This window comes from Peromyscus maniculatus, chromosome 10 (genome assembly GCF_049852395.1).
Source record: "Peromyscus maniculatus bairdii isolate BWxNUB_F1_BW_parent chromosome 10, HU_Pman_BW_mat_3.1, whole genome shotgun sequence".
NCBI classification, from domain to species: domain Eukaryota; kingdom Metazoa; phylum Chordata; class Mammalia; order Rodentia; family Cricetidae; genus Peromyscus; species Peromyscus maniculatus.
Genome location: NC_134861.1, coordinates 23,445,001 through 23,467,820, shown reverse-complemented (window position 1 = coordinate 23,467,820; position 22,820 = coordinate 23,445,001). Strand labels below are relative to the sequence as shown.

The 22,820-nt window shown below is 42.6% G+C and overlaps 1 protein-coding gene across 5 annotated transcripts in view; it reads right to left on the bottom strand.

The window, feature by feature from the left end:
• Vps54 (VPS54 subunit of GARP complex) overlaps positions 1-16,114 on the bottom strand; it is an 86,377-nt gene extending 70,263 nt beyond the window's left edge. For 2 of the 5 annotated variants that reach the window (XM_076546050.1, XM_076546055.1), the window contains exon 1: positions 15,974-16,114. The gene's annotated coding sequence lies outside the window, so the exon portion shown is untranslated. Of the gene's footprint in view, positions 1-8,491; positions 8,553-12,050; positions 12,188-15,221; positions 15,336-15,973 lie in introns of those variants that run through there. The other 3 variants (XM_076546051.1, XM_076546052.1, XM_076546053.1) reach the window with 3 other exon arrangements.
• Between the last annotated feature and the right edge of the window lie 6,706 nt (positions 16,115-22,820).

Genomic DNA, 22,820 nt, shown 5'->3' with positions numbered 1-22,820 from the left:
TTTCCTTGTTTGAAAAAGAAATCTTACTTATAAACATTCTTACTTATAAAAGTATAAACACATAACAATCTGTAACCAAAATATTAAAGATGAGACATGCCATTCATTCAACAAGACTACAATAATGACACACTACCAAAATGGCTAGTGCCTAAAGTTTTAAGTCTATTTTGCTGGGTTCAGATCTCCTCTCCAGTCCTCAACAGCATAACTATATGAAATTCCTTAACCTATGTGTGCCTTTCCTCATCTGTAAAATAGATGAAAAAGACTGTATCTCAAATATATCTGAAAAATTATGGGCATATATACATGTAAGTTTAATGCTATCTCAATGTTAGTGTTCACAGATTAGCTATTATAATTATATAATATTCTTATTATGTAACTGAAACACAGTAATTATCATAAGATCATTAGGAAAAACTATAAATGAAACAATATTGCAACTCAGGGCCAAAGAAGTATTATTTGATTGTTTTGTTATGAAATATTTAGAGATTATCTAATTTAAGTTGTCTTATACTAGAGATAAATATAACAGGCCCCCAAAATTATGTGCTATTGTGTGATATTTTGTTTGTGTTCTGACAAATAAAGCTTGCCTGGAGATCAGAGGGCAGAGCTAGCCACTAGTTAACCACAGAGGCCAGGCAGTGGTGGCACACACTTTTAATCACAGCACTTGGGAGGAGGAAGCAGGAAGATCTCTGTGAGTTCACAGCCAGCCTGGATTATAGAGCAAGTAGAAGGGAGAGAGGGAGAGAGAGGGAGAGAAGAGGGAGGGAGGGAGAGGAGGGAGAGGGAAAGAGAAGAAGGAAAGAAGACGCTACTAAAAAATATACAGACTATGGAGTCTCTAAAGGTATGACTACAGACCAGCTACTAAAGACCTAGCTTTCAGTTGACAAGAAAAAGAGAAACAGGTGAGTAAGGTTTAAACCTTATAAGGGGGAAACAATCAAATCAAAACATAAGGAATTATATAAGAAAACTGGTCTGGTTACCATTCTATCAAGTCATTCTAGACTACATTAGTAAAGAGGCAACAACTAAAAGCAGTTATACTTGACTGAATCCTGTTATTATAAAATGGCTTTAAGACATCCTTGGAACTTTTAATATGGATTGGCTATTGGATAGTATTTTGAAATCATTGATTTTCTTAGTTGTATTAACAGTATTGAAAAAATCAGAAATGTCTTTATGCTTAGGATTAAAGATTCAGAAGTGATATACCTCACTATCTGCAATTTACTTTTAAATTATTGAGCAAAAAATTTGTGTAACAAATCTGACAAAATGTAAAAACAAATAAAATATATTGAGAATTACATATTCTTTTGTTTTTCCATGAGTTAGAATTTTCAAAGAAAAATTTTGAGGGAAGGAAACTACATATTTGTAAAATATTAATTAGTACAAAATGTAAGCATGGGGGAACTACTCAATTTGTAATCATCTATTTCAAGATGGCATTATTGTATAACTTCAAATATGGAAAAACCTATCAAAAGGTTTCAAAGTTTATGTGACAAAAGAATTTTACCATATACAGAAACTGGAATTCCCTAAAAGATGAGGAAACAGCTGCAATGTATGATGAACATTACCTAGATAGCATGCAAATGTTATTGCCTTCTACACTGTAGTAGTTACTGCCTAGAGGAACTACAGATAATACAAAAATATTTAGAGTCAGCTTGAAATTCTCCATGCAGTTGCCTATCATACACAAGCTAGTAGAGAAAGCCCATTTCATTTCTCTTGCCTACTCTTGTGACTCTACACGAACATACAGCTCTACACTATCCACGTCAGCATGCAAACTAATGGGCTTCACTGCGGCAGTTCATACGCATGTGTCACTACCCTCTGTTCTCAGGGTCCTCCATCTCTACAGGGCAAATACACTAATTCAATTTCCTCTCTCCTAGTCAGCACAAGTGATACCTTCCTGTCCAGTCTAAACTGCCTGTCCTGTCACTCTACGGATTTCTACAGAATCTCTGCTTCCAGTCTAAAATACTATGTGTAGAGTTTTAGGATTTATCTAAGTTCTCACCCTATTATACTTCATCTCAAAAACTTTTATAAATTATTACTTCCCAAAAAATCTCAAATTTCATTAAGCAGTACTCAAGACTTTTACAACTGAATATTAACTTGTCTTCCTTTTTTATAGTCTCGTTCCTTATTTCCTGTGAATAAACTCTTTCAGAAAAAGGGGCCTAATTGTCCTTTAGGATGATGTCCAGGCTACTTTGTCTTGGGGAAGGCTGTGCCCTTCTAAAACATTTATACCATCTTCTCCCTTTTCTCCCTTAAAAGGTCCAAGTTTCATTTCTAGTCTACACAGCTAAAGAAAACAAACATATACATATTTGAAAATGTGAATAAAAATAATTTCAACATTGGCCTATAGTCTCAGCAGCCAGGTGTCAGGTCTAAATGAAATTCAGGACAAATGGCTATCTGTGAACTATCAGCATACCAAAGCCCATGCTGGCCTCCAGGCTCCCTCAGGTGTGGTGGATAGCCACTCTGACTATGACCTTGATGTCCATGCCCCTGAGCCGTGGTCGCTTGGGGACTCTTAAGACCTGGGATGCACATACACAGCTCCCTCGAGGTTTGGATGCTGAGATGGACCAGGCAGATCTTGGACCAGGCAGAAGATCAGCATGGACCACAGCTTGGATTTTCAGGCTGTAGTGAGTTTCATCTTCTAATCAATTCCTTTGCCTGTTATACAGACTCCGTAGCTTTCTAGCAATACTCAGTATCAGAAGTACCTGTTAAACATTTCTCAGCCCCTGCTGGCATCCTGGCTCTTCTCATCCCACCCTTACCCTAAACTTCTCCAGCTCATGAGCTTCCCTCCCCCCAGTTCCCATTCCCTTATAACCCTGCTATTTCTTTCAGCTATGTGCTCGCTCTCTTGGCCCCTCTCTCTTTGTAGTCTTCTTCTCTTCCTCTCTCACTCTCCCGATCTCTCCTCTCATGGTCATGCTGACTGCTGGCCATGTTCAGTCTACTACTTTCTCTCCCTGCTCTGGACTCTCCCCGTTGCCTCTAGCTGTACTCAGCCTCCTATCCACAATAAAAACCTTCCTCCCAAGCATAACTTAGAGTGGTCAAAGTCTCAGTTTGTACACCAGAGAGGCTAAGACAGGAGGATCGAAACTTCAAGGCCCACTCACGTTATTATGCTACAGAGTGAGTTCAAGACCATACCCAGTCCAAAAATAAAAAGTGAAAAAAAAAAGTGTAAGTGTTCTGGTTTGCTTTCTATTGCTGTGATAAAGACTGTGACGAAACGCAACTGGGGAGGAAAGGATTTATTTAGCCCATACGTCTCAGCCACAGTCCATCACTGAGGGCACCTGAGGCAGGAAACTGGAACAGAGATCCTGGAGGGACGCTGCTTACTGGCTAGTTCCCATGGCTTGCTCAGGCTGCTTTCCTACACAACCCGGGAGTGGCGCTGCCCACACAGGGCTGGGCCCTCCCGCACTACTCATTAACCAAGAAAAGGAGCCACAGGCTTGCCTGCAGGCCAGTCTGATAAAGGTATTTTATAAATGGAGGTTTCCTTTTCCCAGATGATCTTAGCTTGTGTACAGTAGACAGAAAACTAGCCAGCACACGAGGACATGATTAAGTAGTACAGTACTTAATTGGCATGCATGGAGACCTTGGGTTCAACCTCTATTACTGTAAATATAATAATAATCTTAGTATTTTTTTTTTTTTTTTTTTTTTTTTGGTTTTTCGAGACAGGGTTTCTCTGCGTAGCTTTGCGCCTTTCCTGGAGCTCTCTTGGTAGCCCAGGCTGGCCTCGAACTCACAGAGATCCGCCTGGCTCTGCCTCCCGAGTGCTGGGATTAAAGGCGTGCGCCACCACCGCCCGGCTAATCTTAGTATTTTTAAAAGTAAAAAAGTTCAAACAAACTCTTAATTTAGAAGACAATGGTTAATTAGCTATAGTATAACTAACCAATTAACAATACTATATTAATAGTAAGACTACAGGGACCAGGAGCATAGCTCCGTCAGTAAAGTGCTGAAAACCTACATTCTCCAAACCTACATTAAGAAAACAGATGGGCATGGCAGTGTGCACTTATAATCCCGGTGCACAGTGATAAACATGGAGAATCTTGGGCTCTCTAGCCAGTCAGCCTAGCCTACTTGGTGAGTTCCAGACCAGTGAGAGACACTACCTCAAATTCTAAAAGGTTGATTGTACCAGAGGAACAACACCCAAGGCTTCCACATGCACGCACATACATATACATACATACATACATACATACATATGCTGTGCATACATATTTACATGTGAACACACAACACACACAAAGAAACAAAGCACATTGTTAAACTATCTGTTTTGCTAAATACTACTGTCAGTCATATGCCATAAGCAAATTTGGGAATTTTTCCTTCACACACACACACACACACACAATTTAGGTTCACTGAATAATTTATTAGAATTCTTTTAGTCAAAACAAGATAAAATGACTCACTAATCCACTCAACCATTCATGTACATTTACTCCATCAGAAAGAGGAACTCGGTGAAGGATACCATTATCAATTCTGATAACAAATGCCCTGGCTATTCGGGAACTAGTTCTGTAGACCAGGACGGCCTCAAACTCAGAGATAAATACCTGTGACTCTAGATCCAGGGGATCCAACACTCTCATCTGGCCTCTGTGAGCACATGACACACACAAACAGCCTCTCATGCAGACATGCACAAATATCTTCGTGTGTGTGTGTGTGTGTGTGTGTGTGTGTGTGTGTGTATGTGTGCGCGCGCGCGCGCGCATGCGTGCACACACACATAGAAATAAACATTTTTAAAGGTGGGAGAAAAAGCACCAGTAAAAAACCCCTTGAGATTGGCAATTAGGCAATTACAACTCACACCAGAAAGCACTATCAAGTCAGATAGTGAAAAGTCAGACTGCCAAGGCTGAGCTGGGACTGATGAGGAAATGAAGAAAAAAAAAAATGTTCAAAGTCAGGTGAATTACAGCATTTGGGGAGCTGAAGAAAGACTAAAAGTTGGGGCCAGCCTGGGCTATAGAGCAAGACCCTGTCTCCAAAAGAAGGTTCAGCTTCTATTTCAAAAGCCTCTCTTGTGGTATCATAAAAAAGATCGATCTAGCCAATTCTTTCATATATAAAACCATTTTGTGACAATGCACAATGTACAGGAGACACAACAGAACGTTAACAGTGATTTTACTCTGCCTAGTGGGATAACAGATCTCTCCTGACAACTGTCCCATTTCTAAACATATCATCCCAGCCCTTCATCCCTCGGATCCAAACTAGTTCTTTGTGATCTTCACAGTACTTTTTCATGTTACAGGGGACTTACTTATCTTGTTTCCTGCCTTCTCCACTATACTACAACAACTTACATTTGCCTCATTTACTGTCCTGTACTTCACCTAGCACTAAGTCTAAGCAATTTATAGACTTTATGAATGTTCACTAGATGAACAAATAAATGATTATTGTGGAAAGTTAGGTAAGGCTACACGTGCCATTAACAATGGTTCCCATGGATTCATATATATTCAAATATAATATTAAAACCCAAGTCCATAATATCTTATATAATAGTACTTGACTTTCTAAAAGTTGATTCCAGCTGTCTTTCCTGAAACATAATACAATGCTTAAGAAAACTGGTCACACAGACTTAGACATCTATCATTTACTAGTTGTATAACATCTGATATCTTTCTTACCTCCAGACATTTTAGTGTCCTCATTTATAAAAGGAAATAACATATAGGAATGTTGTAAGGTTTAAGTATCTTTTGTAAGCTCATGACACAATAATTGGAACACAGAAGACAATAAATAACCTCAACTACTACTGCTAGTACTGTACACATCTTAGTTTTAAATAACAAGAAAACATTAGCATTCATACTTCCCCATCCAAACATTTACACAACATGGATTTCCATTTTTCTTTGTTTAGTTCCAGTCTTGAGACTGTAGGTGAGGAGTGGGTATGGAGACAAGAAACAGCAAAACCAAGGGAAGAAATGCAGCCAATCACAGAACAAAGGTTCTCACTGCATGCCCATAAAAAGAAGAGGGAGAGTATTGGAAAGCAATGAGGAACCCGGAAAGGGGAAGGAGAGACAAAGAGCAAATCAACAGACCCAGGGATTTGAGGTACTTTAGGCTTACGCCCCAACCTGAGATCAAGACAGGACTAGGCAACAACCCAGCAAACTGACCTACAAGAGGTAGTTGCTTCACATCCTACTCCTGTATCAAATGTTTTTTATCTTGTGGAGTTAGGAAAGAGATCAGCTGAGACAAAAACTAGATTGCTTCACTTCCACATCTAGTTCTAAGGGTTTTCTGAAGTCTCACATCAAAAAGGAGGTAAGGTAGGTATTATTAACGAATAAAACAAAGATGTTATGAAAGGAAGCAATCTAAAAACAGTAAAAATTATATCATCATCAGAATTTTACTAAACACTATATAGTTCATAATTGATTGCCTCCATTCAGATTATTTTGCTGATCTTCAAAACAATCTCATAAATGCATTTATGATTTCTATTATATAGTAAAAGAAATAGGTTCAGAAGTAACTTGGTTTCAAAATATTTAGGTAATTATGACTATAGGATGTGAATTCAGACTTTCTGATCTAAATTCCATGCTTGTTTCTACATCACACAGTCTCTTCAGTTAAAAAATAAATTAATTTCACTCTTACAACCATTATTTATGTTTTCCCTTTGGGGGAGAGCTTTCTGAGACAGTCTCACTAAGTAGCCAAGGTTGGCCAGGAGCACTTTTAACATAAGCTGGCCTAGAACTTACAAACTGCCAGCCTCAGTCTCCCTAGCATCTGGGGCATGGGCGTGGACCACCACACCTGGCTTTGTCTATTCACATCTAATCCAGAAAAGAATTCTAGAAGACACGGACTAGACTCTTCCTTCAGGGTAATACAGTGCACACTTCCATCAGTGTGATGGACTGTATTCTGAGCAAAGAGGCAAGCCTCCACTCAAACCAGGAAAACAAGTTACGATGCGCAAGCACCCTACATTTCAACAAGAAATGTGTCCTGAATTTGAAATAACTGACTTATACAATCATCTTTCACTACATGCCTATTTGTAATTTAAGACGACTATAAAGTTGAGATTCCCCACCCCCACTGAGCTAGACAGTGCTAGCTTTTTAAATACAATTTTAGATTTAAATTTAGGAAGAATTTAAGGGATAGAGGAAGAGTAGTATTGATTGAGGTCAATTCTCACTGCTTAAAAAAGAAAGGCAAAAAGTAGCACACCTGATTTCCACAAACTTACAGTTAACTGATACATATAAGAAAAAAATGAATAACTATACTTGCAATGTCCTACCAAAAGTCAGTTTGTCAGAAGTCAGGAGAGGTATTTTTCAAGAGAAGTCCTCTTGCCCACCTCTTCTCTCCACCATATTTTTTTTTCTTTAACTCGCCTTTAGTTGGTTTGTTGAAGTTTGCCTACAAAATTCTTAAAATATTTCATATTCTAAGAAGTACTTCTCACATTTCTTAGAATTTTTAAGACCAATTTCTTGTAAATGGTATAGGTGAAGTTTCTTTCATGGAACTGAGACACAAATAACAAACTTCTACACTACTTAAAATTCACCAGGAAGAACCTGCTAATCATAAAGGACTTCCGACTTAACTGCATATCACACGCATCACATGTGATTTCAATACTGAAGCTAAGCGTTAACTATAATGACACGGCCTTCCAGAAATGCTAATGATCAGCTGGATACTGTGGTGCACACCTGCCACGTCGGCGCCGACCCGGCGGTGCACACCTCCCACGTCGGCGCCGACCCGGCGGTGCACACCTCCCACGTCGGCGCCGACCCGGCGGTGCACACCTCCCACGTCGGCGCCCACCCTGCGGTGCACACCTCCCACGTCGGCACCGACCCGGCGGTGCACACCTCCCACGTCGGCACCGACCCGGCGGTGCACACCAACCACGTCGGCACCGACCCGGCGGTGCACACCAACCACGTCGGCACCGACCCGGCGGTGCACACCAACCACGTCGGCACCGACCCGGCGGTGCACACCTCCCATGTCAGCACCGACCAGCCACAGACCCTTCCACTGACAGTGATGGGCAACGGTGGCACAAACGCCAGTGTAACGGTGGCACAGAGCCTGTGGGAGTCACCAACCAACATCTGGTCTGGCTGAGGCCCACTCCAGAGATGGAACCAGACCCGACACTGCGTGGGTGACCCAGAACCCGAGACAAGCTGGCCCGGGACCCAGGTAAAACCCAACCCTACTGTTCTCCTGAAAAGCAGCAGTAAAAAGACTCTAACCACGCTGCTCTACACACAGACATGCCCTGCTCCTCAGAGGAGCCTCCTTTACAGCAGATGGGAACAAACGCGGAGACCCTCACCAGACAGAATACAGGAATGACAGCCTGGGACACTCAGCCCTAAGGGGGGTCGCCATCAAACTCCCGCTCTGGGCTCAGGGAACCCCTGAAAGAGGAACAGAAAGAATGTAAGGGAACGGAGGGCACCAAGACAGCAAAGCCCTCTAAGTCGCACGATCAAAGCTCCGGTGAATCCAGAGGCTGAGCAGCAGACACAGGCCACACAGGTCCACACCAGTTTAAGTTTTTCTGAGTGTGGATGAGAATAGGTCTCTGCTTCTTGTGCCCTTTCTTGGGCTCTTTTCCTTCTGTTTGTTTTGTTTAATTCCAATGGTTTGGCTTTTGTTTTATTACATTATATTTTTTTATTATCTCCTAGAAGGTTTTTTTTTTTTTTGGTTTTTCAAGACAAGGTCTCTCTGTGTAGCTTTGCACCTTTCCTGGAACTCACTCTGTAGACCAGGCTGGCCTGGAACTCACAGAGATCCGCCTGCCTCTGCCTCCTGAGTGCTAGGATTAAAGGTGAGTGCCACCACCGCCTGGCAGAAGCTTGTTTTCTAATAAGAGACAGAAAGGGTGGATCAGCTGATCAGGATGGGAAGTAGGGAGGAACTGGAGGAGCAGAGGGAGGGAGAAACAGTAATCAGCATATATTATATGAGGGAAAATATGTTTTCAATAAAAGGGAAAAAAGAAAAATAACAAGATAATGCTGGATAGAATAAATTATAACTAATTATACTGGAAATGTAAGTTGTCTTTTTCCACTATCGTGTGTTGTGCATATATTGGCGTGTGTGTGTGACAGTACATTCATGTGTGTGAGAAAACAGAAGCCCAGGGTTGATGTCAGGAATCATCATCCACTGCTCTTCCATCTTACCCACTGAGGCAGGCAGGGTCTGTCAATCAAACCCGGAGATCACTGATGTGGCAAGTCTCCCTAACCAGCTTGCTTTGGGGATCTCCGCTCTGTGCCTACCTGGCATCTACTTATTTAAGTGGGACTTGAGGATGTGAACTCTGATAAAAGAAATGACAATTCATATGGCATCCTTTCCAGGAAAAAATTATTATATAATTTATAATTTTAAAATTAAAATTAAATGCTATTCAAAATGAAAGTGGTGTCCTTTTTTTTCTATAGCACCCGTCAAAAACTCCTAACAGTATTACCGTAGTTACTAAAGTAATTCATAATCACAGGCTTACTGTCTCTAGTGTGCAAATACTGAGGACAGTAAGGTCAAGTCAGATGAAGACTGAATAGACAGGCTACTAGATTTAGTGAGCAGGTCTGTCTTTTTTCCAGAGCTGCCAAGTGAGTGCTGAAATGGAAGACAAACTGCTAAGGAGGTGGCCGCAGGGGTGCCAGTGAAGGGGAGTCAACAAGTAACAGCTCAAGGAGACGGGCTTGATGACAGAATATGGATTTGGTGCCTGGACGTTTTCTGGAGTAGAAAGACTGGACTTAGGAAGAGATTGAAGGTAGCAGAATTGAATGTGTGAGCAGTGAGTTAATCCTGAAGAGAACAGACATCCATATTCTATGTCAAGAACGTAGGAGTTTCGCATATATAGCAACTGGGGACATTGTTTATATGGAGAGGAAAAGCCATCTCCGCAGCCTGAGAACTCCTCCTTACGGTACTTTTCATCACAGGGTTCATGGGGATAGAGTAGGGAAGATGAAGTGAGAAAGTGCAGACAACTGAGAATATTTAAGTGTTTAGTCTATGTCAAATAATGCTACCAAGTAAATGCTGACATTCTTAGATGGCATGACTGTAATCCTGTAGACTAGTTATAATTGGGAGATATATGTTTGAAAATAGGGAAACATCTACACACTTGTGAAAAGAAATTTGTGGAAGTGTGGGTGCTCACTCCACTCGTCTTTCAATTAAAAAATCTTAAATAATAAAAAGTAAAGGCCAAAGGGCTGGAGAGACGGCTCAGTGGGCAAGTGCACTGGCTCCTCTTTCAGAAGACCCAGGTTCAATTCTCAGCAACCACTTGGCAGCTCACAACTGTCCACCTCTACTCCCAGAGTATCCAATGCCTTCTTCTGGTCTCTAAGGGAACCGGACACATGCATGGTACAAAACTGACAGACAAAACACTCATACACATAAATAAATTTGTAAAAAAGTAAAGTCAATGCCAGCTTACGGAGAACTGAAGGATAAAAACTGAGTCAGACCAATGGAGGAGAAAGTGACAGGAAGCAGTTCTAGAAATGATGGCAAACACTATGTGCAGAAGATTTGGAAGAAAAAGAGTCTACTGCCAGGTACCACAAATAATTCAAAATGCCTTAGAAAATTACATATTTGGGAATGGGGAGATTGTGGAGCATCTTTGAGGTATAAAGGTAAGTTAGGAAAGGAACTTGTACATCTTAAAGGAATAAGAAATGTGAATTTCATCTTAACTATTAAAGAAAGAAATAATTTAAGAGACAAATGAAATGATCAGGTTTTCCCTTTAGAAAGACCAATGACTACAGCAGAGGGGAATATTAGAGAAAAAGACCAGGAAAAACAACAACAACAACAACCACAGACAGAAATCTTGCAATAAGCTAACTTCAGACACCACTGAAGTTGGTCTCTAGAGTAAGGCACTTCAGTTATGTTAATGCATTAAGTAGTTCTTTCTGAGGGAGGAAGGCAGGCAGGCAGGGGCAGACACACAGTACTTCTCCCTAGGCTCTGTCATTGTTTGCTGCTGTGGAATAATCCTTCTGCACACTGTAAAGATGTGCTGCTCTCATCATTAATAAAAAGCTGATTGGCCAATGGCGAGGCAGGATTTTGGGGGCAGAGAGAATGTTGGGGAAAGGGGCAGAGTAGGAAGAGACACCATGAGACGCAGAGCGAGCAAAATGGGAAGTTCATAGATGAGGTAAATGAGCCTGGGACAGCACATAGATGAATAGAAATGGGTTAATTTAAGTTGTAAGAGCTAGCTAAAAACAAGCCCAAGCTATTGACTGAAGTCTCAGGCTGGGAGGTGGTTGCGTACACCTTGAATCTCAGCACTCGGGAGGCAGAGCCAGGCGGATCTATGTGAGTTCAAGGCCAGCCTCCTCTACAGAGCGAGATCCAGGACAGGCACCAACTACACAGAGAAATCCTGTCTCAAAAAAAAAACAGTCTCCATGTTCCATGTGTTTATTTGGGAGTGGCTAGCAGGACAGGAAAGTCCACCTAAAGTTCTCTACTTCGCTACCTCTACACTGGGTTTGGTAACTTCTATATACCCTTGTCTAATTTGTTCTTCTGAAACAACGTTCCCAGGGTATGTTAGAACCTACAGAGCATCTTTAGGCTAATACTTTCCCAACCAGACCTATTTGGCTCCCAGACACAGCATCTTACTACATATAAACTCACTTACACTGGAAATAATTTTGTAATGCAGCAATTATCAATCACACTCACAATATTCTAGATGAGAAAACTGAAGTCCAGAAACATTTAATAATTTAATAACTTCGCTAAAGTCTCATGGATAGTAAATAACAAAGGTGAAGTTATCATCGTTTGTCACCAATTTAGCTTACTAAAAACATCACCTAAAAGTCAAGCACAGTGGCACAGGTCTGTAGTCCTCGTACTCTGGAAGGGAGAAGGACCACAAGGATCCCAGCAAAGTCCACAGTCAGACTGGTCTGCATGCTAAGTTCCAGGTCAACCACAAGTGTAGGAGACCCTGTCTCAAAAGATTAATTAACTTTAAAATTAATTAATTATCTTTTTAAAAACATTAGTCAAAAGTGAGACCCAAAGGAGAAGTAGATTCATACAATAACATTGTGTATAAAATATGAAAATGTATGGACATTTATTACATACTACAAACATACTTGCATTCATACATTAATATTCAAACATTTGGCATCTTTCTTGTCAGTTACCAGGAGGTAGGGATGGGGAATGTGGTGAAGATAGGATCACTCTTGCTAAAGAAGATAGTATCATATTTCTAATTTCAAAAACCTATGCAGTAATAATCAACAATTGAAAACACAGTAGTTCAAATTTCCAGTAATATAAGGCTGACATTTTAAGGGGAAAAAGGGTATTTTTCTTTTTTTCTTTTTTGGTTTTTTTCGAGACAGGGTTTCTCTGCGTAGTTTTGCGCCTTTCCTGGAGCTCACTTGGTAGCCCAGGCTGGCCTCGAACTCACAGCGATCCGCCTGGCTCTGCCTCCCAAGTGCTGGGATTAAAGGCGTGCGCCACCACCGCCCGGCATATTTTTCTTTTTTAAATGTATTTTATTTTATGTGTATGAATGTTTTGCCTGCATATACATATATGTATACTACATGTTTGCTTGGTGTCTGAGAAGGCCAGAAGAGGGCATCAGATCCCCTGGAACTGGAATTATAGACAGTTGTGGGTATTAGGAACTAAATTCAGGTCCTCTAGAAGAGCAGCCAGGGCTCTTAACTACTAAGTCATCTCTCCAGCCCCAAAAAGGGTATCTTTCTCTGGATTTTAAAACTGAACAGACTCAAGAATATCTACATTATCTCAGATTCTTTCCTTTTGCTTTTTCCTCAACTGCTATCCCGCTAAAGAGAATTGCTAGATGATTTAAGCATTTCTCTAATCCACCAAACAATACCAATTGGACTACATAGCAATAGATCAGGCCCTTACAGACTCATACAGAGCATAGGCTTCAACAGTATTATTATTAATACTTTTTGATTCAGTAGTCTTTTGGGGGGAGGGGGGGAGGAGGGTGTTCTGTGCAGAACAAAACCATGCCTGGAGAGCTACTGCTTTAGATGTTAGGACTCCAGAACTTTAAAAGGGAAGCCTCCAAACAGCCTTGTTAATTACAATGTTTTAAACTGTTTTTTAAATTGTGAATCTTTAAAGACATTAACAATGTAAGATCTGACCCAACTTCTCACTGACTGACCCTCAGCTCACCAAACCAACTCTTAAGGTCACCAAAGCAATTCACGCTTTTTTCCCTCTTTCTCCAACCTTACAGCGACACAACCAAATACTCCATCAGCTGTTTACAATATTCTTTTTATTCTGGAAATCAGCGGTTCACTCCCTGATCCAAATTTAAAAAAAAAAAAAAAAAAAAAAAGTAATGTAAATCGATTTTAAAATAACTTTTCAAAATAACAGATCTGATGTGCTTTAAAGCATTTTCAAAGTTTTTTACAACATGGGTTTCATCAGCACAGACAAGCTCAGTCAGCACTTGTCCCTAATGGTGGAGGAATGTCTAGTTCTTCCCCGGTTCTGACAGCATGAGGTCAAATACACACACACAAGCATCTAAACAGCTCCAGCATCCAGCTCGTCCCTAACCCCACTTCATGACATACACGCACATCACAGTTCCAGGCCAGCTATCCTGAAGATTCAAGTATCTACCCTTCAGATTTCTTCCTCTGGTCTCTGCTGTTGAGGCAAGCAGGAAGTAGGCCAACAGCGACCTTTAAGGTCTTCACCAACTTGATATTCCAGTATGCAGTAGCAAAAATCTTGCTCCAACTCTTCACTGACTAACCCTCAGCTCAACAAATTAACTCTTAAGGTCTCCAAAGTCATTCATGGAATTTTTTCTTTTCTTTTTCCAAACCTTATACAGACACAACCCAATGGTGTCTCAGTTGTTTACAATATTCTTTTTTTATTTTGGAGATCAGCTGCTTACCTGACCTCAAATTTAAAAAAGAATATAAATTGATTTTAAAATAATTTTTCAAAAAGCTATGATTTCACATCATTTATGTGAAAGACCCACATTAAGCAAATGTTGAGATAAAAAGTAGATTAGTAGCTGCCTGGAGGCGGGTGGAGGTTAGATGAGAAAATGAGGATTAACTGTTAATGGGTATTAAAGGGTTAAGGAGAGGGTGTTCAAAAATAATATAATGGTGATGGTCACACAGTAAATATACTCAACACTGTAAGGAAGGTAGCTTGTGGTGGAGCCCCTTTGCTATCATTCACAAGGCCCTGGATCACAACTACAGCACAGTTTAAAAAGATAAGTAAAACCAAAATACCGCTGGGTAAAAATGGACGAACTTTACAGTATGTTGTTAACTCCATAAAGCTGCTTTTAAAAGAGTAGAAAAAAAAGTTATAGCCAACTTTACTGACAGAAAAAGAAGTGTGATTGAGAATAGGTTCTGCAAATTGTCCTTTCATAGGTTATATAAGATCTAATTGTAAAAAAAATTCTTATTCATAAATAAAATATAACTTTTCCAAAGCATAAATATATGCAAATTTAATCCTGTTTTCCTGGTAAACTTTAGAGAATTTTGCCAGTTATAATTTTGAAAACAATGAAAAACATTTTAGAAAGCCAAAAGCTGTAGTAACAACACCACAAGAACAAATTACATGAGTATCAACAAAACTGGGCACAGACTGTTACTGTGACAGCTCTAAGGTTGCCAGAACACGGTTTAAAACTAGCCAAATCACAATAAAATTGTAAGCACCTAATGCCCTAAACCACAACTATCAGGTACACACTGATCAATTTTTACCTAATGATGATCAGTGTAAAGCATCAATAGCCACTTCTAGGAAACTGAACTCACAGTAATACATCATCCCATCTGTTCCATCCTGCTAGGAAATCAAGGTATTTTTCCAATTAGAACTCCTCATTTATAAAACTGAGTGGCCATCAAAATCCACAGCTTAAGTTATCACATGTGTCCTCGTATACTACAATGTATCGTGATAGCACCTACCCATTGAACATTTATTGTTAAAACTGGTCTGAGTTTAAGAAACCAGAAATGGAACCAATTAGAAAACAGAAACACTCCAATTTAATTCTTCGAAAGTAAAAACAGCCTCTATAAAGACCAAAAAGTAAAGTTAGTTTAAAAAAAGCAATTTTTAAAAACACAACTCTTGATAGGCCAAAATTCTAAAAATACCACCCTAAACTATACATGGACAGGCCAAGCGGCTAATTATTATGGTCAGGCAAAAGTTCCCCAACAACCCTCGGAGAAGAAGGAGGGCCTGCCTTTGTACCCATGCAAACAGTAAGGAAGAAGAAGAAGGGAAAAAAAAACTAAATTATTTAAACCGCAAAACACCGAGTTGTCCCGAGGGTTAGTATTCTCCAAAGGGTTCTGATTTTATTCCAGGAGGCTCCGAAGGGGGCTGAGGGCCTGGCGGGGAGGACCGGGAAAGTTTGAGCTCAGCGTCTGGGAGGAGTGGTGGAAGTTGCCGGTCCGGGACCCGGGAGAGGGGCGAGGGGACCGGAGCGGCACCTGCGGCCGCCGGCAGCGGCTGGGGCACGGCTGCCGGCCCGGAGCCGGGGAGTGCCGAGAAGGAAGTGGCGGCGGCGGGGAAAATGGAAGCCCCGGCGCGGTTACCGGCGCCGAAACTCGGCCGGCTCCGGGCCCGAGGTCCCGGAGGGGGTGGGGTCCCGGCCCTCGGGGCCCCGGGTCGGGAGAGGGTGGCCGCGGGCCGCGGGGCCGGCACCTACCTGCGGTCCCGGGCGGCAGCCCCCAGCCGAGGCCTAGTGCACCGCCGCCTCCATCCCTCCACGTCGCGCCGAGACTGCTGCTCCGCGGCCGCCGCCGCCCTGCGCGCCGGCCCGAGCCCGGTTCCCGCCTCCGCCCCGCGCCTGCTGGCCGGCGGGCCCGGGAGCACAGGGCCGCCCTCTCGAGCCCAGCGCCGCTCGGGGGCAGAGCGGCCGCGCCGGGCCCCTCACGTCTCGCCCGGGTGTCCTGTCAGCCAGCAGTTTCCCCCGGGTCCGCAGCGCCGCCTCCGCCGCTGCTGCCGCCGCCTCTCCCACATCCCCGGCCTCCAGGGGAGCCGCCGCCGCCGCCGCCGCCGCCGCGCCGCGACCACCGCCCCCGGCGCCTCAGCTCCCCGCGCCGCGGCCCGCCTCACGCCACCGGCCCGGCGCGGCTGGGTCCTCGGAGAGCGCGCCGCAGGCCGCCGCCAGGCCGCCGCAGCCCCCAGCCCACAATCCACCGCGGCTCCGCCGGGGCGGGAGGGCCGCGGCCGGACCGGGGAGGGAGGAGGCCGCGGAGGAGGGGGACCGGCGCGGCCGCCCGGCAGCCGGCGCTCCCCGACCGACCGGGGACTACCCCGCGTGGCTGCCCCGCGCCTCCTCGGCCGCCTCTGCGAACTGCGCGGCTCACCCACGCCGCTCCCCCGGCCCAGGCTGCCCGGAGGAGCCGAGCGTTGCCTCCTCCTTCCCTGGCGGGCGGGAGCGGACCCCGGCCCCCGGCCCCCCACCCCCCACCAACCGACTCCAGCCGCCCACACTTAGTCAAGCCCAAGCTCCCGCCTCCCCGGCCTCCCTCGGCCCTTCACAGTAAACAAACACGGTTCCGTTTCCAAAATTAAAGCCTCTCGGAGGTTAGAGGCCAACTCCAAATAACTCACTGGCCTCCAATGCTTGAGGCCTTTTGAGGCTAACCCCCCTCACTCCCCATTTCAGACCTTCAATCACCTGTCACATTTCCCAGGCGCTTAAATCAGTGGTCCCTGGCCTTTAAAAGACTGGAGAACTTGGGTGTGTATGCTTATTATTAAAATCTATATGTGATTCCTAACAGCACCTCAGTTTTGCTGAGTTCAGAGAGGATTGCTATCTTAAACTAGTAAAAATACAGTCTGCAAAACAGGGACTGTCTTAGATTAATATATTACATACAATATATATACATATGTATGTATGTAAGTCCCCAATCACCTTCGGTGGAGTCAGGAGACTTGGGACTCAAAGAGACCACGGTTTGGAAAAAAGAAAGAAAAGCCTTAACTGCTTGAGGGTTTCTCTTAATTTTATGAAGATCTCATTCCATTTTGAAACTATTTTTTGCCTACAAATAAATTGCACACGTTTCAACAGTCTACTTTACAAAGCAAAAGTGAAAATGTAACTCAGTAGTTGACTGGAAAAAGAAACTGATGCCAAGTTCAGTAAGTAAGTCGCTTTGAAAACCGCTAGCAGTAAACTCTAAGGTAGTTTACTCGCCAAAAAGGCCTGACTGAAGGACAGAAAGGACACAGGAGAAGGGCAATACACACCAAGAGAGTGGCAAGAAAAGTCCTACGTTGTATTTTTTTGGATTCAGCTCTCCACAATGGAGCCAGGCCAGTGGAGCACCCCTGTAATCCCAGCATTTCGGAGTAGAGTCAGGAGGATCAGGAGTTCAAGGCCATCCTCAGCCCTCATAGGGAGGTCAAATCCTGTCTGGGCAATGTGAGACTCTATCTTAAAAAAAAAAACCCACAACTCTACAACATTATAATAAGGAGGGTGAGAAAACACCCAACAGATAATAAATATGTGTTCTAGTTTGCTTCTCCATTGCTGTGATAAAACACTGTGACCAAAAGCAACTTGGAGAGAAAAGGTTTGGTTCATCTTACAGGTCACAATCTGTCACTGAGGGAAGTCAGAGCAGAGTGAAGAACTGAAGCAGAGAGGAAGGAAGAGTGTGGCTGAATGGCTTAGTCCCCGCGGCTTGCTCGATGGCTTGCTTTTTATACCCCAGGACCATCTGGGCCACATCGATCATTAAAGCGTCCCACAGACTTGCCTTCAGACAATCTGATGGGGGCAATCCCTCAGTTAAGTCTTTCTTCCCAGAGGACTCCAGTTTGTGTCAAGATAACAAAAAACAGCACACCGTATTTAACCACAAAATTTTCTTTAAAGTCCTCTTAAATCCTCGATCTCTTATAAAACTTAGTTGACAGTGAGTGAGGCAGAGTGTAATGATTACCAGGGGTTGGGTTGAAGAAATCCCAACAGGAAGGAGGTCAAATGTACCCCCAGGTTAAAATGAGTGAAGGGTAGTGGTTTGTTGCCCAGCACATCAGCCAAAGTTAACAATGTATATTTCAAAATTTCTAAGAGTAGATTTTAAATATCCTCAACTTAAAAGAAATTAGTTGAAGAAGTAGATTTGTTAGAGTGATTAATCACACCCTCCTCAAAACAACCAAGTCCCGAGCTGTTCCAATTTGCGCCTGGATTGACTGATGAGAGCCCTGGGTGTCCCCACACTGGAACAAGACAAACCGGTTTGCCTCTGCTGTTGATAACTTGGCACGAGAAGAAGTATTGTGTTTGGTTCTTTTCCAGAGCCAACAAAACGTTTCTTTATTTTTTTTTTTTTATCTTGTCACAGGACAATTAGTAAGCTGAACTATACACAGAAAAGCGAATGTTGATGATCAGCTGTGCTAAACAAAAACAAATTGGGCAAATAATTTGTTTAACAGGAAAGTTCAAAATAATAGGTTTGGTTGTTATCACTTGAATCATTTTAGCATCAGAAAGAAATGCTAAACTACAAATATGTGTAGATACACTATTGGTGCTCATTGTCCAAAATCAAGACCACAGAAAATGAGGAAAGGCTGGCAGAAGATGCTGCCCCGCTTAGCTACAGTATTACCGTCGACTTGGCTTTTTTTTTTTTTTTTCTATACTTGTTAATGATTAAAAGGAACAGAAACCTTGTTTGAGACAAGGTATCACAATGTACTCCTGGCTGATCCAGAACTTGCTATGTAGACCAGACTGGCCTGGAACTCGCAGATTATCCTCTCGCCTCTGCCTCCCAAATGCTGAGACTGAAGGCATGGGCCCTTGCTCCCAGCTAAATAAATCTTTAGAAGGGCGCGGGGCAGGGAGGCTGGAGAAATGGCTAACAGTGTTTGCTATTCTTGTAAAGGAAGGGAGTTCAGTTCCTAGTACCCAGGTAGGATGGCTAAAACTGCCTGAAAATCCCACATTAGGGAATCTGATACTCTCTTCTGGCCTTCTTAGGTATCTGCACACACTTGGAGCCCAAGACAGGAGACACAGTCTCGAAAGAAGGAGGAGGAGGGGAAACAGAAACAGAGCAATAAAGTGAGAGAAAGAAAAGAAAGGAAGGAAGGAAGGGAGGAAGGAAGGAAGGAAGGAAGGAAGGAAGGAAGGAAGGAAGGAAGGAAGGAAGGAAGGAAGGAAGGAAGGAAGGAAGGGAAAGAATTGTTAAAGATGAGGCTGAGCATCAGGTATAAAACTCCTGGGTATTGACCCGAAGGACTCTTAAGTCAGCATACCATGGAGATATCTGCACATCCACACTGCACCATTCCCAATAGCTTGGAAATGGAGCCAGCCTGTATGCGCAGATGAACAGATAAAGGGACTATGGTACATATACATAATGGAAATTTATTCAGCTATAAAGAAAAATGATACCATGACAGTTGCAGGAAATCATGTTAAGGAAGATAAGCCAGGCTCAGAAAAATAAATACTATGTGTTTCTCATATGTGAAACCTAAATTTAAAATTGTATTTATATACAGGTGTGTGTGAGTGTGTGTGGTGATCATGAGAGAGAAGAGGAAGAACCCTAACAGGGTGTGGGAGTAATGGAATATATGTGCATGGAAGCAGAAAGAGAACTGTTGGGGGGGAGGGAACCAACGTGGGGACCAGCAGCCATCAGGAAAGGCAGTGGGAGCAGAGAACAAATGAGACCTAGGTATGATGGCACACATGTACGAAAATGCCATAAGGAAATCCATTACATTGTCAGCTAATATTTCAAATTAAGTTTTAAAGAAGCATGTTCAAGAGCAGGGGCAAAGATAAAGCTAGTGTGATGGCACATACCTGGAATCTCAATACTCAGCAGGTTGAGGTGGGAGTATCTGGAGTTTGAGGCTAACCTGGGCCAGAGAGCAAGTTCCAGGCCAGCCTGAGCGACACAGCTACCCTGTCCCATAAAGCTCAGTGTTGGAATGTTTACCTCCTGTGAGCAAGGCTGTGTTGCTCCCCGGCTCTGAAAATAAGATGGTGGTCATGTGAGATCACCAAGTCAGCAGGTTAAGACCTCTGCAGTCAAGCCTGACCCAGGTCAATCCCTTGGGCCCACAAGTTGTGCTCTCTCTCACATACGCAAATACACACAAATAAATAAACTAATAAAAAATTAAGATTAAAAAATGACAGTCATCAGTATCATATATTCTCATTTAAAGAAAGAAAACAATAAATTTTCTAATGCCATAACACTATTAAAGGCATTAATGTGCTTGCTATATGTTCAGTGCATATTTTCTGTGTGAGGCAGTATTAACAATGTAAGTCTTCTTGCAGTGTATGTGTGTGATGTGCATGTGTGAATGCATGCACATTCACAAATGTATGTGCCTGTGTGCATGCACCTATGTGCACACACATACATGTAGAAGTGTGTAGTGGCCCAGTGTCTTCCTTGACAGTCGTCCCCTTTACTTACTGAGGCAAGGTTTCTCAGCTGAGCCCACAGCTCTTCTGGCTAGTCCGCTGCCTCGGGGACCTGCCTCCCGGTGTGCTGGGAGCTCAGGCACCCACCACACTGCTCAGCTCCTATGCCGTTCTGGGAATCCAGACTCCAGTCCTCACACCTGAGCCATCACCCCAGCTTAATGCTACCGTGTTTAAAGGTTCACTTGACAGAAACTACACATTCATGTGTCGATATGTGCACAGAGGGACGGTAGGCGTCAGGACAGGGTGCAAATAGAAAAAAGCATTTTACAATTTAATAAGAGAGGGATATCAGCCCATCTTCTTATGACAATGGTACCTTGAGTCTATCCAAGTTCATTCACTAAGATGCTTCTCAGCTAAATATGTATAATTATGGTTTCAGTGCATGAAAATCACCTTTGGGGAGCAAATTCCCACAGGCTCTTGAACTAGAAATGTTCTGGTAGTTGGTTTACCCAGCATCTGGGTTTTTGATATAGCAACCCAAATTGTTTTATCAATTTCATCTTGAATTGTTTTATCCATTCCATTTAAACTATTGTGAAATGTTAGTGCTTTAAAATTCATAGTTTATGCCCAGTGATGGTAGTGGCACATGCCTTTAATCCCAGCATTCATGAGGCAGAGGCAGGTGGATCTGTAAGTTTGAGGCCAGCCTGGCCTACAGAGTGAGTTCTAGGACAGCCAGGGCAACACAGAGAAACCCTGTTTCAAAAAAAAAAAAAAAAAGAAAAGAAAAGAAAAAAAAAAGAAAAAACAACACACACACACACATTATATATACTATATAATTATATAATTAATATAATAATGCAAACTAAATATATATATAATATATGTAATATAAAACTAAAAAAATATGTCTTATGACAGTGTGGTGGTTTGAAAGGGAATGGCACTATTAGGAGGTGTGGCCTTGGTGGAGGAAGTGTGCCACTGTGGGGGCGGGCTTTGAGGTTCTTTTTGCTCAAGCTTCCTTCAGTGTGACAGTCAGTCAACTTCCTATTGCCTGCAAGATGTAGGTGTAGGTAGAGTGTTCTATCTAGACCACCTATCAGCTCTGTCCTGCCAGCTGCTCCCACAAATAACCACACATTTATATTACTTATAAATGCTCAGCCATTAACTTAGGCTCATTTTTAGCTAGCTCTCATAATTTATATTAACCCATTTTTATTAATCAATGTGCTGCCCCAGGTTCATTTATCTCACCTAAATACTTCCCATCCTGCTCGATCTGCCTTTCATGGTGTCTCCTCCTGACTCCCTGAGACTCTACCCCTCTTCTTCCCAGCATTCTCTCTGCCCCCAAAATCCTGCCTATCCATCAGCCAATAAGGTTTTTTTTTTAATTTTCAATTATAATAGATATTTATAACATCTTCCCAGTGTAAAAAGAATTATTCCACAGCATGCAGGACTCTCTCAGCTCCAGCACCATGTCTGCCTGCACGTTGCCATCATCCCCATCATGATGATAATGGACTAAACCTCTGAAACTATAAGTGAGCCACACCAATTAAATGTTTTCTATGTAAGAGTTGACATGGTCATGGTGTCTCTTCACAGCAATAAAAACTCAAACTAAGACAGACAATAAGACTCTAATCTGAAACTAGGCTTTGAGAAATCTTCATGTCCAATGTAAAACTTCTCTTCAGTGCTAGAGATTGAATCTTGTAATATTTGACTTCATAACTCTACTCAGTAACCACAGTTTTCAAGACACCAGCTGCTTCTCCTCTCAATGTAAGTTGCTTGATTTTTGTGGAACGATTATTGAATTCTGTGAAATTCCCCTGCTCTCTTTCTCCTTGGCTCTGATAGTCCACATTTCTGTTTTGATTATCATCATCAGCTACCCCTTATGAAGAATTTTTTGTACTCTAAGCATAGGTAAAAATCGATCAAGGGAGTGTAGTCTACTGGCTTTCTATTGTGTAGAAATTACCACTAACCTAGCACTCTAAAGCACACATTTGTCATGTCATGCTTTCTGTAACTCCCTTTCCCTTCCCCAACCCGCTCCCCCTTCCTTATGTAACCCAGACTG